The sequence below is a fragment of the Cibotium barometz genome, chromosome 12, assembly GCF_041138505.1.
Source record: "Cibotium barometz isolate CiBa-2024 chromosome 12, ASM4113850v1, whole genome shotgun sequence".
Classification (NCBI taxonomy): domain Eukaryota; kingdom Viridiplantae; phylum Streptophyta; class Polypodiopsida; order Cyatheales; family Cibotiaceae; genus Cibotium; species Cibotium barometz.
In genome coordinates, this window is record NC_141057.1 from 10,988,661 (window position 1) to 11,003,531 (window position 14,871).

Sequence of the window (14,871 nt, forward strand, 5' to 3'; positions counted from 1 at the left end):
CTAGCTTCTGCAAGCATCCTGGGGAAATAAATGAATGCGTACTGCCTGAATCAATCAAAAGCTTGAATGGCTTACCCTTATACTGAGCTGGAGTATGGATGACAGAGAATTGACGATTTGGCCCTTGGTTTTCAATTGTGGCATAAATCTGTCCTTTTTCCTCTTCCACTACTTCTGCCATCATAACTGCTCTGGCTGCTACAGATTGGGACGGAACTCTTTCTCTTTGGTTACCCCAGTTCTAGGAGGGAGTTCTGAGACTACTCTGGAACAAAGGTAGATGGTTGAGGATTGCCCTGATTTTGGCGAGACGGAGACCGTGATTTGACTGATATATGAAGGGGCTGGTCTCTGCACTCTGGGTCCTTGACTTCCCTATCCTCTTGACATGGTAGGAGTCGGGTAGTCTTTAAGCTGGTGAACCGAAACCCTGACACCCAAAACACCTGTTCTCACTTCTAAGCTCATCCCTCTGAATCCTTGAAAGAGGTGGGGCTCCTGAGAAAGTGTTCTGAGGGAAGGGTCTTCCTTCACTTCTCCATTTCCCAGCATCTTGATTCTGATTCGGGCCTTGCTGCCTCTTTGGGGGTGGAAAGTTTGAAGCACTTCCCGGGGTTTGGAATCTTTTAAAGTTTGAGGGTGGAGGCTTCGGCGGGACCTTAACAACAAACGCTTTAGCAAAGTCCTATTCTGACAGCTTCTGCCACCATTGAGACTAGTTTGGCATTTTTCACTACAGTGTCCAATGGCTCATTCATCCCTTGAATGAATCTGGCCTCTTCATCCAAAAGTGGAGAATATTTGAGGAGAAGGGCAAATGCCTGATGGTATTCTTCAATCATCCGGCTATCCTGCTTCAGTTCCAAGAACTCATTCATTTTGGTTTGCAGGAAGCCCGGAGGACAAAACCTCTTCCTGAGGTAAGCCTTAAGATCTGACCACGTCTGGGTATTTCGGTTGAGACGGTTTGTCTCGCAATGGTTCCTCCATGCAACCCTGGCCGTTTCCACAATTTTCAATCTGGCGAGAGCCATCTTGCTCTTCTCGTTATAACTGGGGTTACATCAAAATACTCTTACATTGCCTCAATCCATTTTTCCACTTCTTCTCCTAACTGTTCTGCTTCACCCTTGAAGGGACCAGTTGGGATCGATGTAGGGCTTTACGAACGTCCGGATCTAACTCTTTATCATCGGTAAGGGGATCCGGCTGCCTAGCACAGGCCATGCGCCTCATGATTCTGACAAAATAGTATTTTTGTCAACTTAACTTTGTCAACAGATTTATGACTTTAATTTTTGAAATTTATTTCTTAAACAAATAAATATTCCATCATAATTCTTGAAAACAAGATTCACTCTTATAATTTTGTTAACTAATATGCACAACCACAAAAACAATTTGGAATCTTTTGCAAAACATCATTTATGATCAAAAGTTTTTGATATATACATAGAGCGTCTTGGCTCCAAAAGTCACTGCCTCAATCGCGTACGCATAAAAAGGCGATACTGCGATGAAGACATGCTATGATATACACAATTCATCACTGATAATGGTTCTATAATTCTTCTCCTAGGAATAAAGCAGCTAAGAAGTCTAAAAATACGGCAAAAATTTCTAAAATTTCGGGGTGAGTGATTATAGAGTTGTACATAATGAATAACTCCTAGCCTTATCAAGATCATGGCTAGCGAGATATTCTGCCTGAGTCTCTGTTGTTGATTGGTATTGACGCGAATACTTCGCCCTCCAGAGAACCACATATGTTGACGTTGCTCTATTGGATCGGGAAAGTATAGATCCTCAAAGTGACGAGCGAGTCTCACTCTGCTTTCTCGGGTTGTAGCGGAGTTGATGAGATTTTCAAAGGCAAAAGCGATCATATCCTGACTCTGGGAGAGTCCAGGAATGCTAGACAGATTTGGGGTATCCATCTAAAAATCCAGTTCAATTTATGAGTTTTCAATTTATGAAGTTCATTTTAAACATAATCTTAACAAGTGAAAACATTTGTGGACTCATTTTTGGGCCCTCTAAGAAATGCCAAGTCATCATTCTATTACGAAAAGGGGGATTAGATAACTCTATCCATAGTACCTCAAAACTATATCATGTAACATATCATTGGAAAGATCTTGATGAGAGGATTCTAACACACCGACCTCCGACAAATTTGGAGTTTTTGTGCTCAAGTTATGGCCTCCCCACCAAAAAGTAACCTCAAAAGTTCTGTAACAGAAGCCTCACCCTCCGTGGTCCTTATGGAATATTCCCTAGAATCTCAAAGAGCTTAAAAGGCCCAAAAGTGAGTCCAAATTTTCCCTAATGCGACATGGAGCAGCAAAAAAGAAGTTCTCTATCTCTTGGGAAGTATAAGAAGTTATCCCCCAGATACAAAGAAAGTAGGTGACTTAGCCTATGAACTTCTTCTACCTCCTCATCTCAAAGTACATAATGTATTTCATGTCAGCCTACTTAAGAAGTATGTACCGAGCTCGAATCATATGCTTAATGTTGAATTCTTAACTTCTTCAAACCAAGGACAGATGGAACTCCAACCTGAAGAACTCCTTGATATTCGAGAGAAGGTTCTCAGGAACAGAATTCTGAGAGAATTATTAGTCAAATGGAAGTTCTATCCTTTTGAAGATGCCACCTAGGAGAAAAAGCCGAACTGATGCGGGATCACCCCCAGTTTGTGAGATGAGGACATCTCACGTTTTTCAAGTGGGAGAGGATGTAAGATTCCTCCCCTGCCCTCAAGATGTCTAGTTTCTTCCCCTATAATCAATCCCCTTTTCAGAATAATAAAAGATCTTGTTTCTACCTGTTTTAACCTAGAGAGAGAGAATGTTCTAGAGAGAGGTAATTCAGTTTTTATATATCTTTGGATGGAAAATTTTCCCTTCTTATTAAAATAAATTCCCTCGAAACAGAAGTTTAAAAAGAAATTCCTAAGGTGCATTAGAAATAAATTATAATGTGCACAAAAGACCTTAGCCTAAGGGTCTAGATTTTCTGAAAATTTTGGACTAAGGTTCTTATGGACCAATAAGATTAATCCAAATGTAGGAAAGAGATAAATTGAAGAATAAAAGAACCCCCCCCCCCCAAAAAAAATGAGTAAATACTCACATAAGATGAAGAGTGGACTAAGGACCAAAGAAAACAATTAAAAACTGAATTTTGACACCTCAGAGTGGGGATCTCCCCTCATGAAGGAGGCGCCTTTTTTCTCATCATTACCCCCAATTTTTAATCAATAAAATGAGATATTTGATCTCTCCTATTTCAAAACTAGATCCAAAAAGTAAGTTGAACTGACCCAAAAATGGTCAAAAATTGACCAAACTGATCTGGAAAATTCTAGAATCAGTTTGCTTGGTTAGAGGCTCACTTTTTCCTATAAATAGAAGCCTCCCCCTTTGTAAAAGCTTAATGGTGTTTATGCACTGTTACTCTACTCCTATCCTGAGCCATCTACATTGAATTTCTTAATAATTCAATTGTTTTTGGCCTAATCCTCTCCAAAGTGATTTGGTGGCCACTCTTGCTTCAAACAAGAGTAGAACCCTCAATCCCTCAAGCCAAAGGAGAGCTTACAAGCTTCATGTAAGCTAATTTTCTTACTTATTTACAAATTTTAAATCTATGGTTTTCTTGATTTTTATGTTTTGCAATTAATTGAATTAAATTCAAATGCTATGCCTTTGATGAAAAGGCCACCCCCTTCTCTTCTTTACATTCCAGTCTTCCTTAATCCTAGAAAGATAAACTAAGAGATTAATTAAACTCTTCTTATTGTTTACTCTCTTGAGTTTAGAAAATTATGTAGATTAGAGTTCTATGAGTCTAATTTGGGTTAATTTAAGTTAAAAATAGAATGATAAAAATGAGAAATGGTCAACCATACAAAGGAGGTTATGGCAAAATTTTCCAAATATTTGTGGAAAAGAAAGTTTGTTTTTATGTTATTCCAAAAGAGTAATTCCCACCATTTTTGCATCTAAAGAAATATTCTAATTACTCCATGTACATATTCACCTATGAATATGCATGGATATCACTGATATTAGTTATTAAATTTGATTTTTATGCATAGAAAGATGCATAATGGAAATTTTTTTATTATAAAAGTGTTATTCTTATTAAATTTAATTTCTATTCATATAAAGATGCATAATGGAATTTTTTTTATTATAAAAGTGTTATTCTCATTAAATTTAATTTCTATGCATAGAAAGATGCATAATGGAAATTTTTTTATTATAAAAGTGTTATTCTCATTAAATTTAATTTCTATGCATAGAAAGATGCATAATGGAAAAAAAATTATAAAAGTGTTATTCTCATTAAATTTAATTTCTATGCATAAAAAGATGCATAATGGAAATTGTTTTTTTTTTCCACAAGCCAAAGGAGAGCTTACAAGCTCCATGTAAGCTAATTTTTTTACTTTGTTTACAAATTTTAATGAAAAATCTATGGTTTTCTTAATTTTTAGGTTTTGCAAATGATTGAATTAAATTCAAATGCTATGCCTTTGATGAAAGGCCACCCCCTTCTCTTCTTTACATTCCAACCTTTCTTAATCCTAGAAAGATTAATTAAGTTATTAATTAAACTCTTCTTATTGTTCACTCTCTTGAATTTAGGAAATTGTGTAGATTAGAGTTCTATAATTCTAAATTGGGTTAATTAGGTTAAATAAAGAAAGATAAAAATCAAAAATTTGGTTAGGTTTTGTCCCGGGTACCAGGGAAAAGAGTTCCAAGGCCCCCTAACCGGATATTCATGCAAACTTAAAACTAGTCACACCACTTACACACCCAATATGAAATTGCCTTTTTTCACAGATTCAACTGTCTTTAAAACAATCTTTTAATGAAACTATAGTATCACTGATCATAATCCTCCAAAATATCCATTTGAATCCTAATTTCTAATTTTTCCTTCTTCGGTGTACCTATGGCATCATTGGCACCAGAATGCTCACCACCTGTCCACTTGGGGCCGATAGTTCCTAGCTCATAGTACACGATAATATATTCACTTATAAAATTTAAAATGGAATCTCCATTGAAGATCAACAAGATCAACCAACAGATCCATATAAAAGAGCCATGGACTCATCCGTTGAGGACCAGCAAGGTCAATCAACCAGATCCATGCCCGAATTCAGAAAACAACTCTTACTCCTTGTTCCAATATCTTCCACGACGCACGTGTGGGTATCTTTGGGCAACCCAGAGCCCGAGCACCGTATGGTCAGCACCCTCTAGGATCCTTCGCAAGTTACCTAGCGCTTCACTCATAGGCCGCTTCCTTAGTCCCTCATCCACCGTACCAGAAGCTCACCATTTAAATCGAACCAAGACTGGTCAAGACCTCGGCTGACCTTGCTACGCGAGACATCCTCCTTTGACTCTCCGTCAACTGTTTGCAAATTTAACAGATAAGTCTCCACGACCTCATTCACAAGATGGTCAAAATGCTTCCCTAGCATTATTGACATAAAACAGTCATTTAAAAAAAAAAGGTCATAAATAGAGTTTCTATAATGAACTCTCATCTTTCCACATTGTTCCACATCAATCCACATTACTTAATCCACATCCAATTCATATGTATTCCCATTCTCATCCAATCACATCATTTTCCATCTCATCACATCTTTCCTCATTTATCCTTAGCACATCTCATCCACTCGCATCTACCCATATTCACATCTCATCACACCTCATCCATTCACATCACATCTCATTCATTCACATCTATCCTGTTTCACATCACATCACATTCATTCACATCACATATCATCCATTCACATCCCATATCATTCATTTACATCCCGATTCACATGACATCACATCTCATTCATTCACATCCCGTTTCACATCACATTGCATCTCATCCATTCATTCACATCTATCTGATTCACATGTCATCACATCTCATTCATTCATTCACATCACATTACATCTCATCCATTCATTCACATCTATCTGATTCACATCACATCTCATCACATTTATTCACATCAAATCCCATCCATCCATTCATTCACATCTATCTGATTCACATCACATCCCATCCACCCATTCATTCACATCTATCTGATTCACATGACATCTCACCACATCTCATTTGTTCACCTCCCGATTCACATCACATTACATTCTCATCACATCTATTCACTTAGGGACCGTTTCGTCAGCCCTCGTCCATCATACCGGAGCTTGCCATTTTTTAACCATATCGAGGCTGGTCAAGACCTGGGCAGGCTGCTTTGCCGCGTGAGCCGTCCTTTTAACACTCCCCGCCAGCTGATTGCAATCGAACTTCCCTTAGAAAAACATATACCAAATGCTCTCTCCAACATTCTGGCGTAAGACAGTCCTTTAAGAAAATAGGGTTTCTATGCAAGTTTTCAGTATGATTTTCTTTTGAATACAAGGAGTATTTCTTGAATCAGTATCCCCAAAACTTCTTGATCGAAATTTTAAATTTTATACCATAATTCCTTGAATTCTATAACCTTGATCCACAAATCAATTCGAAGGGTCTCAAACTTAGTTTTAGATTTGGCGGGAGTTTAGAGTATATTTTTCTAAACTGGTCACACCTTCTTTCCTCGAAACTAATGAAGAAAGAGTTTAGTCTTGGTCATAGTCTGATTCAAGGTTGGAGTCAGATAAGATTTTTCTTGAATTATCTTTCTCAAAAAGGTTTGATAATTCAATTACTATTTTACTGAATTTCTTTCTTTGAATTTTCACTTAACTGATTTCTAAATTAGTTACGAATTCCAATGAGGAATAGATTAATCATTTATTTGAATATTTCGCTCTCGATAGATTTCTTGAATTTTCTTTTTACAATCTGTGTAAATATAAAACGATAGAAATTTCTCTCTTAGAGTATTTAATTATTCATTTATCAAATACTCATAGAGTTTAAGAGAATTCTAATTTTGATATAAAAATTCTTTATGCATCTATTTATGCATAAAAATCAACTTCAATGGGAATAACACTTTATTAAAAAAATCCTTTTATGCATAAAATCAAATTTATTAGGAATAACACTTTTGTAATTTAAAAAAATCCTTGATGCTTCTTTCTATGCATAGAAACCAAATTTAATAAGAATAACACTTTTGTAATAAAAAAATTTAGCTACGACAAAAGGCCCCACGACCGCCACCCCAAGCACAACAAAGCCAACAATGTTAGGTGCATACCAATGTGCTTAAAGATCAAGGCTTCCATGAAGAAAACACACACATGTGGCTCCCCAAGCCACCATCAAAATCCTATCCTCAACATCGGGATAACCTACAGCTAGCTCAAAGCCTCGTCGACCAAAAACCAAGTAGCCTCGTTAACCCCACGGACCTTCATCACTTGGCAATGATGGGTGCCCACGTGCCTATTAACTATCCAAGAATTCCACAATGAGAACTCCATCATTTGGCTCCCACGTCTTAACCCTCAACATTTCACCCACAAACCACACCAACAAGCAAGCCAATACCTGTCCAATCTCAACGACGGTGGTTTGGTGAGACCAACAGGCAAGAAAGTCCCCTCTTCCTCAACTAAATCCTACAAACTTTCCTGGACCCAACTCATGGCCACTCAAAAGCTTAATTCACCCAGCCCTTTTCCCTAATGGAGCCTTGACCCATGATGCCCCCACTTTGCTCCTCGACTTCGTCACCCACCGAAGGGGCAATGCTAGAAATGGTAGAGCTTATCCAACCACTCAAAGATACACTCAAAGGTAAGCTAAAAAATCTCACCAAATGGGTCACTCAGTAAAAAACCTCTTTAGGGGTGCTGACCAATAAACACATGTAAAAGAAAAAGAGTCTCTAGGTGATTAGGATCATGGGCACAACACTGCACCAAGACTCATCATCGACAGCCATATAGGTACATCTCTAGATGGGGGGACCATGGTGGGCACAAGGCTGGTCAATGGTATGACCTATCACTTGGATCTTCTTAATCACCCCACTACTTCACCCTGATAATTGTGCTTCTAACTAATCCATCCAACCCATAACTTCTTCTTCGGTTCAACAACTATGGATCCTTGCCATCGATTACCACTCCTATTAACACCAGATCCCAAAGCTCCGATGATAGAAGAAGACAAAGCACCAAAAGAAAAAGAGAGAACACCACAAACCGATACCTCCATGGGAGCCAAGATACCCAATACAATGTCTTGATAAAGATGCTAGAGCTTCATGTACATCTCCGCCATCGACATATAGCATCTCAGAGCGCAAGCAGTCTCCATGCGTGTTGCCTCCTTGTCCCCTCGGAATTCTCTTCTCGCCACCAATTGCTTACTAACACCATTGTATTACTAGCCCCTCCTTAATAATACCACCTACCACTTGGATATTGGATATTGTCCCCTCGGAATTCTCTTCTCGCCACCAATTGCTTACTAACACCATTGTATTACTAGCCCCTCCTTAATAATACCACCTACCACTTGGATATTGGTCATCAAGTATTCCGTGCTAGTCTACTCATTCAAGTACTTTGACTCCTCTAATGAGGATGTCCCACCGCAAAGGCAAAAAAAGAAAAGAAAAACACCAAAAACAAAATAAAGAGTACTACTAGGCACAACCAAGAATGCAAACTCGTAGAGCCCATCAGACTAGCTGAATACTTAATTGATAGTACTCCACTAACTTCTTTTCATATTACTAACTCCCCCACCCCCTGTCATTTCCAGAGAGATAGGAGAACCAACCAAGTGCGACACTTCCCCACGTGCCTCAACAACCTCTTACCGATCACAAGGACGCGATCGAATTTAGGAAGGGGAGTATGTTAACCACATATTAGTTAACATATTTCTATGAAAACTATGTCCGCACACTTATGTAATGGATGCTAGCACTATATATTGTAAATCCCATCATTTGATGAGGGAAATTCCCTAAAGACGCTCCCAAGAATTGAGCTTTAAAGGGCAGACACAAGAGGATCTTGGTCAATTGGCCAAACCATAGAGAAAATCCTTGTAACTATGTTTTGGGTGCCTCGGGTCACTTATTTTGGGCTACAATTGGTGGTTAGGGAGCTAGATGATCTACATGGGTTACACTTGATGTGTGAGGAGCTCCCTAAGGTCATGCCCCTATGAACGATTCATGATCTACCTTCCAATACTGAGGGGATAGGTTATAGTAAACTTGAGTCCACTTGGGATGAATCAAGCTCAAGCACCAATAGTGATGAGGGGTATAAAATTGAGACTGAAAGTAACACCAACTCCTCAGTCACCCACAAGAAAAATAGAGCTCATAACATTCAAAGAAACTTCAGGGAGTATCTCCAAATCTGAAAGAAAGGGATGAAGAAATCTCCAAACTTCAGGGAGCATCTTCAAAGATGGAAGAGATGTAAATGCTATGCAATGAATCATCATAAAAGGTTGCAAGAAAGAGCCACTACCACCCAATGGCTTACATCAAAATTTTAGACGATTGAGGAGAAGGGTTACAAAAGGTCTAGTATTGTAGACCACCCCCAATTGATATAGCTATGGTGGAAGTCTCTGATGAACCAAAACCAAGTTCTTCCACTCTAGAAGGAAACAAAATTGTGAACTTGCATAGAAGGAATGAGAGGCTAAGTTTGTAGCTAAAGCAGCTGGTAAGGAAAGGAAAATGAGCCCGATTTACATCCACAACACCTGAGCATTACAAGTAATACACCATAGGGGAATGCAAGTTAGGGTTTGATAATGCCAAACGTAACCCCATAAGTGAAAGTAGAGGAGTCTATGACGGGCCTGCATAGGTCAAGGAAGTAGACTTGGCTAAAACATGAGAAGATCCTAAGCTTGTTTACATAGCCAAGGACTTAAATAAGGCCAAGGAGGTTGAACTTGTAGCTCTCCTCAAGGAGTATAGGGATTTGTTTGCATGGACATACCATGATATGAAAGGAGTTCCTGTAGAAGTGGTACAACACACCATCCCCATGGTACCCAAAGTTAAACCAATCCAATAGTTACCCTATCCACCAATGAAAACCAAATATGCAAGCATTGTTCAGGAAGACATCGATAAACTCATTGAGTGTGGATTCATCTATGATATTAAACACTCAGAATGGGTCTCACCCATTGTGGTTGTGCCCAAGAAGAATGAAAAACTTAGAGTGTGTGTTGATCTCAAGAAAGTGAATGCTACCACGTGTAGGGATCACTACCCCTTTCCATATTGAGAACATGTGCTCAAATGAGTTGCACGCAAGGAGGCTTATAGCTTTTTGGATGGATACTCAAGCTATAATCAAATTTTGATTGCACCTAAGGACCAAGCCAAAACAGCCTTTGTCATTGAGCATGGTGTATATGCTTACAGAGTTATGCCATTCGGTCTAACCAATGCACCGGCCATGTTTGTTAATCCCACTTTGGATTAACAAAGATGATCCTCCATTTGAGGACATTAATAAGTGTTATGTAATGGCACTATAAAGGTTGTACATTATGAGATACTGGCTAGCCAAGGCTTTAGTTATTAGTAAGTTTTGGGTGCCCAAGTGTAAATAAGGGCCAATTGTATATAAGGAAATTTCTCATAATGGAAAGACACAATCCCCCTTTGTGCTATGAGAGCTCTTGTCTTGTCTTGTGTATGAGAGAGAGAGAGAGAGAGAGAGAGAGAGAGAGTATTCTAGTGCATGTGCCTCTTTCATGTTTGTGTGTGGGAGAGTGAGAGGATGATTGCCTTGCATTGTGGTGTGAGCGACTCCGCGGTGATAGAGTGGAGGTGGATATTAGAGGATTGGATTCTACAAGCAATCTTGGAGAGCCTCAAGGGATGTGAGCTCAAAACATTGGTAAGTACCCTACGATGGTTATTGTCTATTGCTTCTTCCATTTGTGAATGTGTGGAGTTCTCTTGGGAGGTGCAGTAGGCCATAACATTTTTAGTGCCCCTACTAGAGAAACAATCATTGTTTCTTCCATCTTCTTAAAGCTCTAGCTCCCATTATGCAAGATTTACTATTGCCTTTGCATTCTAAAAGTGCATTGTGAAAAACTATGTAGATAAGGTTTGTGTGAAGAAAGGGAAGAAATCAGAGTAGTTGTGGAAAATTGTGTGTGTGGAAGTGTGGGTGAGTACTTGGTATTGCCTAGAGAAAAGCTACACTTGGATTTGCTTTTGATTTTGTTACCAATTTTGCTATCACGAGATAGCAATTGGTAGCACTCTTTTTTTGTGTTTTTTTTTAAATCACAAAAACAAGAACCCATTGGCTATGCTGGTGACTTGCATTACATTCCTTTTTCTAGGCACAACCTTTCTTGATGTTTTGGGCAAGGAAATCATAGTCTAAATTAATCAAAACATCATTTTGTTGACTCGACTTTTGGCAATGAGTGAAAGTGCAGGAAAGCATTTCACGATGTCAAAGTTTAGGAAAGTATTTCATGGCGTGAAACACATTGCATTTCATGATGTGAAACATTGCCCGCCATTAGCGTTGAAAATTTCAAGATTGCCTTACTAAAGTTAGTGTGCCTTATCCTCCTGACATGACTAACATAACAAGATGGATAAGTCTTATCTCGTGAAAGTGTAACGAAACATTTCACGACATGAAATGCATTGCATTTAACGATGTGAAACACAGTCTGCAATTTCATGACGTGAAACATAGTCTACTATTTCACGGAGACCTGCTATTTCACGACGTGAAACATAGTCTGCTATTTCACGGAGACCTGCTATTTCACGGAGACCTACTATTTCACGGAGACCTACTATTGCACGACGTGAAAAGGGTTGTTCACGGAGTAAAGGATTGTCAGACTAGAGGTAAGAGAGGGTCATAAGTGCACTATAGGAGTATCTCCAACTTGGATTAATGTGATTCCAAACCAAAAATTCAAAGTGTGAAACACAAGTTATTCACGACATGAGAACCATTTCACGATGTGAAACGCAGAGCCTACCATTTCACAATGTAAAACGTAGTCTCCTATTTCAACTATTTCACGACATGAATTGTTAGTCCGACATAAATTCGAGCATAACAGTTGAAGTAGTGAGTTAGCCTGTTGAATCATATTATCATGAACTTGAGGTTAGGGAAACTTATTGGAGATGACCTTACCCCTGACGACAGTGCATCTAATCACCCAGGTTCTTCCTACAACAAAAGTGTTGGTTCGGGTTACAAAGGTGAGTACTCAATTGAGTGTAGCAACTTGGAGAAATCTGACCACTATAGAAACTAGTAAAGCGAAGAATCCATGGAAGAAGGATTAAGGTTCTACGGACTTGGAGAGAGGAAGGGAAACCAGCTTCTCTTGTGAAGTCCAGTGGAATCTTTGATATATCTAGGGGATTTTTTGGTCTCCAACATGGTACATAAGATAAAGTGCAATTTGCGAGCATGGGCCTGTCCAAATGAGTGCGGGACATCATCTAAAACTAAACTTACCAACACATACAACCCTAACATCTGGACCCAAGAACACTAACCCTTTGAGACTTAATGCAATGACTCTTAGGGTTAGGCGGGAAAAGGAAAATGCTGCCAAGACGAGTCAAATATTCTTCCCCACATATGAGGAATTAGAAGTTGACATAAAGATGGCAGAAGCAAAGCGTCAATTGTGCCTTCTGAGCTTACAGAGGCAAGAGCTTGATATGTGAAGAATGATGGCAGAATAGAGAAAAATTGGGAATTTGAATCTGTTACGACCACATGGCGAGGAAATAGAAACATCTAGAGAAGCCATGGATAACATGGGGATGGGAATGGCAGAAGGAGGGATACCAGCCCTAGAACCCATAAATGAGGAGCCCAAGGCTGACGAAGACCTCGAATTGCAAGAAGAAGTGGACAATCTACCTAGGTCATCTATTGGAGGAGAGGATTGGCTCTACACAAGAGAGGAGATAAAATGAAATGATCAATAATCCCACATTCTTGCAAAGCATCGAACTGGCAGAAGGAGGGATACCAGCCCTAGAACCCATAAATGAGGAGCCCAAGGCTGACGAAGACCTCGAATTGCAAGAAGAAGTGGACAATCTACCTAGGGCATCTGTTGGAGGAGAGGATTGGCTCTACACAAGAGAGGAGATAAAATGAAATGATCAATAATCCCACATTCTTGCAAAGCATCGAACTCTTAATTCAACAAAGGCAGGCTGAGGCTGCTAATGAGATGAGCCAGGTAATGAGGAATTTTCTAGACTTAGCAATAGACCCAAACTAGATAGATGGAGTTACACAGGTTGAGGACAAGGTCTAGGTAGGGGGGAATAGCTCCTTGGAGGCCTATAGTAGATCCTCACGTAGATCTAAATATAGCCACAAGGACGGATCTATTGAATATGGCCATAGAAATGTGTAAGATTCCTCCCTCTAGCTTTTGAGGTGTGTAGGTGTAAGAACCTCCCCTTCTGATCTTATAATTATTCCCCTCTCTGAAATAAAAGAAAGATCCTGTTTTACCCTATTTTGGCCTGGAGAGAGAAAATGTCTAGAGGGAGGTAATTCAAAATTGAGATATTTTTAGATATAAAAATCCTCCTAGTGTCTAAAATGGTTTCCCCTAAAACAAAAATTCAAAAAGAACTTTCCAATGTGCAATTGGAATTAATTGAAAATAGGTATAAAGGACCTTAACCTAAGGGTCTAGATTTTCAGAAATTTTTGGAGTATGGTCCAATTAAGGTTCCTATGGGGGCCAATAGAATCAATCCAAGTGTAGGGAGGAGATAAATTGAAGAATAAAAAAAAACCCCAAAAATGAGTAAATGCTCACATAAGATGAAGAGTGAACTAAGGACCAAAGAAAAGAATTAAAAAACTGAATTTTGACACCTCAGTGTGTGGGGATCTCCCTTCATGAAGTAGGCACCTTTTTCTCATCATTACCCCCAATTTTTAATCAATAAAATGAGATATTCTCATCTCTCCTCTCTCCTGTTTCAAAACTAGATCCAAAAAATAAGCTGAACTGACCTAAAAATGGTCAAAATTTGACCAAACTGATCTGGAAAATTTTAGAATCAGTTTGCTTGGTTAGAGGCTCACTTTTTCCTATAAAAAGAAGCCTCCCCCTTTGTAAAAGATTAATGGTGTTACATTGAATTTTTTAATAATTCAATTATTTTTGGCCTAATCCTCTCCAATTGGTGGCCACTCTTGCTTCAAACAAGAGTAGAACCCTTAATCCCTCAAGCCAAAGGAGAGCTTACAAGCTCCATGTAAGCTAATTTTCTTACTTTGTTTATGAATTTTAATGAAAAATGTTTGGTTTTCTTGATTTTTATGTTTTGCAAACGATTGAATTAAATTCAAATGCTATGCCTTTGATGAAAAGGCCACCCCCTTCTCTTCTTTACATTCCAACCTTTATTAATCCTAGAAGATTAACTAAGTGATTAATTAAACTCTTCTTATTGTTTATTCTCTTGAATTTTATTTTATTATGTAAATTAAAGTTCTATGATTCTAAATTGGGTTAATTAAGTTAAGTAAAGAAAGATAAAAATGAAAAATGGTCAGCCATACAAAGGAGGTTATGGTAAAAAATTTTAAAATTTTGTGAAAAAGAAAGTTTGTTTTATGTTATTCCAAAAGAGTAATTCCCACCATTTTTTCATCTAAAAGAAATACTCTAAATACTCCATGTACATATTCACCTATGAATATGCATGGATATCACTGATATTAATTATTAAAATTTATTTTTATGCATAGAAAGATGCATAAATGAATTTTTTTTATTACAAAAGTGTTGTTCTTATTAAATTTGATTTTCATGCATAGAAAGATGCATAAAGGAGTTTTTTTAATT